The 4,625-nt window shown below is 33.6% G+C and overlaps 1 long non-coding RNA gene across 1 annotated transcript; it reads left to right on the plus strand.

Moving 5' to 3' along the window:
• The first annotated feature begins 770 nt into the window (after nt 1–770).
• LOC128665027 (uncharacterized) lies at nt 771–2,328 on the plus strand. The gene is made up of 3 exons (XR_008402969.1): nt 771–906; nt 1,255–1,454; nt 2,276–2,328. It is a non-coding gene; the product is annotated as an uncharacterized LOC128665027 (long non-coding RNA).
• Nucleotides 2,329–4,625: the final 2,297 nt, after the last annotated feature.

The raw sequence follows: 4,625 nt of genomic DNA on the forward strand, positions 1-4,625 counted from the left end.
TTAAATTCTAGCTTTTCTAGCCATATCTGCTCCCGCCCAACAATACATTTACTGGTATCCCGTTAGGCAAATCCGGCTTTGCTGGTTGTCATTACATGACAAATCAATCATCATGGCTCCTAAAGCAAAAGATCTCATCAATAAAGTAACTTCCCAAATTCCAAATTTTACTTCCCAAGGTTTTGATGGTTGATTTTATTACAATTTCAACTTTCTATTGACTTTCTTTATATTTTTCATTATTTTTTTAGATATTGATTTAGCCGCCCTAAACAAGCTTTCTCAAGCATTTGTACTAGTGTATCCTTTTTTTATTTTAAATCGTTTATAATTAATAAGTGCACCTTCATCCTAATTTTACAATTGTTAACACATATTTACACGTTACACGAAAAGTTTCTGTTGTAAGCATTGTCACACATTAGTTACAGTTCAAGTTAAGCCACAATTTTTTTTATTAGTTAGTGGGAGTTTTGGAGACTGTTATGCAAAATTATTGTCTTAATGTTTAAGGAAAAAAACATTGAATTACAACTAAGAATAATATTTTTGTGCAGTAAGAAAAAATATTAGTGATCCAAAAAAATATAAATTGAACAATCAGCCAGCAGCTACCATACGCAAAAAAATACGGTTAATCTCTAGGACAGTGTTGTCATTCTGGAAGTCCGCTCCTCATAAGAAAAAAAAACAATAATAGTAATGCTTTGCACAGAGGCACAAACAAGTGAGTGACTTTTAAATTTAACACTTAATCCACACATTCCATAATTTATTTACATTTATTAATAAAATATTCTGTGTTTCTTTCTCATGTTTTTCATAGAATTCTAAAGAAAAACTGTAGACTTGACTTTGAGGGAGGAGACAGACCTTAAAAAAGAGGATGCTACAAGGAGTTCACGGGTAAGAATTATCAATACATGTTTACTTCAAAATAATTTTTATTAAACCGGCATGGAGTGCTGCTCATAAAGACGGTTTTTAATGTAAATTTCAATTTTTAAACTTTGTAAAATAATATAAGTATCACAAGTGTGAGTCATAAAATTATGTTATATAATAAAGTTCTATCTATGTTTCAGGTCAGGAAACATTGTGTAGATTCAGATATATTGCATCCAATATGGATTCGTGCATTTGATCAATTGCTTGCCTCTGATCTCTGTTGACACGGGCTAATGCCCTGTCTATGTGTCTATGGACATCTTTTCTCATATTGTTGACCGCTTTTGTTAATTTTTTTGTTGCCAGCAAATTTTCCAGAAGTAATTCTTCCGTACGGCTATACCGATGTTGTTCTTCCAGTTGAGGAGCTTGAGTCTGGGCTGTCTGCTCATCCACAATGGGGGCATGGTCTTCTGTTGATGTTTGGTCAACGATGACAGATGACGATGGTGAAAAGCATGTTGCTTGAATATTTTCAACAGGACTTCCCTCTACACAAAGAACAGGTGAATGCAGTTTACTGCTATGGCTTCCACCTGCAGAAATGCCGCGTAGTTCTGAAATCGATGAAACAGTAATCAAATATTATTTTGTTGTATGAAAAATAATGTATTTGTAGACATGTTGTACAGACATAGAAAGACTCTCGCTAAAATATTTCTTCCATAATATCTAAGAAAAATACAGCAACAGACTATCCACAAACTTTTATTATACATTATTCGCTCAAATATATTTTAATATCCAGGATGGACCGATTTTATCTCTCTGTCAAATCTAAATAAAAGTTATATTCAATTAAAGGGATACTAACCCCACATCTTTTCTTTCATGATTATGATAGAACATGCAATTTTATGCCACTTTCTAAATTACTCCTATTATTATCAATTTTTCTTTGTTCTCATGTTATCTTGATTAGAAAAAGCATTAATAAAAGGTTAGGACCCGGACCATTTTTAGTTCAGCACCTTGGTAGAGCTTGCTGATTGGTTTGCTACATTTAGCCACAAATCAGAAAGTGCTACCCAGGTGCTGAACAATAAATGGTCCGGCTCTAAAGCTTACAGTACTGCTTTTTCAAATCAAGATAGCATGAGAACAAAGACAAATTGATAGTAGGAGTAAATTAGAAAGGTGCTTAAAATCTCATGCTCTATCTGAATCATGAAAGAATTTTTTTTTATTTAGTATCCCTTTAATAAATTTATTTGTATAAAAATTGCGTTATAAATCATTTGTAGCTGATTATTTTTGATATAGTAAAGGCTTAATTACATAAAATGTCAAGATAATTTTTGCCTGTCTTGTTTGTTTACATTTTCAGTTTGTTATAACTTACGTGGAGGAGTAGTGGGCATCTCTCCACTTCCGAAGGCTGCTACTGGTGGGATCCGAATCTGAGTTACTAACGCTGTTAAATCTAGAATAAAATCAGCACAAGCCAAGGTATACTAAATTATAGATAATAAGTTTGTGTGAAGACATCAATATTTATTTGGATTTTTAATTTTTTTTTTTTAAATTGTAAAGCATTAAAAAAAAAAAAATTAAATGAAAAGGTGAATAGTGTGCCATACATTTAGCAGAGAATGGTCAGCTGATAGTCGCAACAAGTGGATGGCCGGCAGAATCCTTATCAGGCTGATGAAAGTCATTATATTAAAATCGCGATACAATGGATAATTAAACAAATATTTGACTTTCAATATTTTGAAAGAGCAGGAAATATAAAGCAGCATTATAAATGTATAGTCCTATCATAACATTTGTTTTGTTGTCTTCTTATTATTGTTATTTTATAAATAAAGAATGTAAGCAAGCACTATGCCACTATGCATGGGTTGGAAAGAAAAAACAAACAAACGTGGACCAGGCTTACATTATTGATTTCTAAAACAAAGATAATATTAGAAAACAAAGAAAAATTGATTATCAGATACTGTAATTAAGTAGGTTCATTTGCTGTTCTAGCAGATTCTAGTATGAAATCATGAAAGAAAAATGTTTGGTTCATTATATCTTGAAGCACAACACTTGATCATGGAAAGTAACTTTCCAATAAAAAGGTAACAGGGCTAGTGAACTGGGACAGGATACATTTTGAATGTAATACTCTGTGCGAAAAATCGAATCTTCAATACATCTATTTTTTTCTAAAACCTATGTTTGTATTTCTTATTTAGGTACTTACCAGAACTAGGCTGAGGCATGCTTGGGGCTGATCGCCCTGCAGATTTTTTTCGGTGATCTGGAAAACATCAAGGATAAGAGACAGGTAAGTGTAACACGTGTATTAGTGAACAATAGTTATTAGTGATGGGCTAGGGAACTGGGACAGGGTACTACTATTTGAATGTAATACTCTGGGAGTAGAAATCTATTCTTCAATCCATTTTTTTTATTCTACAACCTACTTTGTATTACTTATTTAGATACTTACCAGAAATAGGCTGATCAGTGCTTGGGGCTGATGATCGCCCTGCAGATTTTTTTCGGTGATCTGGAAAACATAAAGGATTAGAGACAGGTAAGTCTAACACGTGTATTAGTGAACAATAGTTATTAGTGATGGGCTAGGGAACTGGGACAGGGTACTACTATTTGAATGTAATACTCTGGGAGTAGAAATCTAATCTTCAATCCATTTTTTTTATTCTACAACCTACTTTGTATTACTTATTTAGATACTTACCAGAACTAGGCTGATCAGTGCTTGGGGCTGATGATCGCCCTGCAGATTTTTTTCGGTGATCTGGAAAACATAAAGGATAAGAGACAGGTAAGTCTAACATGTGTATTAGTGAACAATAGTTATTAGTGATGGGCTAGGGAACTGGGACAGGGTACTACTATTTGAATGTAATACTCTGGGAGTAGAAATCTAATCTTCAATCCATTTTTTTTATTCTAAAACCTACTTTGTATTCCTTATTTAGGTACTTACCAGAACTTTGCTGAGACGTGCTTGGGGCTGATGATCGGCCTGCAGAGTATTTTCGTTGATCTGGAAAACATCAAGGATAAGAGACAGGTAAGTCTAACACGTGTATTAGTGGACAAAAGTTGTTAGTGATGAGTGAATCATAATGTAAATATAAACCTATACAGGCCAGGTAGTGAAATATATATTGAAAATATTGTCAACAGACCCTAATAGGCATTTAAGGTCATGGTTGATTTTTTATATTGTAAATTTTTGAAGTCACATTACAGAAAAAAGGATGCAATGGCCACAGCGTATAAAATTCAGGTATTGGTGAGGTAGGGAAAGAAAAAAAAAAGGGCCTTGGGAGGGAAAGAGAAGAAAGATGACATGAGGAAAAAGGATATAGAGGAACAACAAATGAAGGGGCATAGGGGAGTGAGGGGAACACAAAAGAAGGGCCATGGTGAGGGAGAAGGATTATATATATATATAATTATTATTTATATAGCGCCTTTCTCACAGTGGTACTCAAAGTCTTGAAGGTCATTTTCAGCGCTCGCTCTCAAAATTTAAAAAAATCGGCTGTTGGATAGTTATAGTTGTTACTTATTATTAAGAAATGTAATGGTACTCATTTGAGCGACATCAAAAGGATTAAGGGCTGAGTTGGCCCTGCTGGGATTTGAACATTTGTATCTTTGAACAGGCTTTTGTAGTCATGGCATTTTGACAATCAAGCTACCTCACA

The sequence above is a fragment of the Bombina bombina genome, chromosome 6 (genome assembly GCF_027579735.1).
Source record: "Bombina bombina isolate aBomBom1 chromosome 6, aBomBom1.pri, whole genome shotgun sequence".
Classification (NCBI taxonomy): Eukaryota; Metazoa; Chordata; class Amphibia; order Anura; family Bombinatoridae; genus Bombina; species Bombina bombina.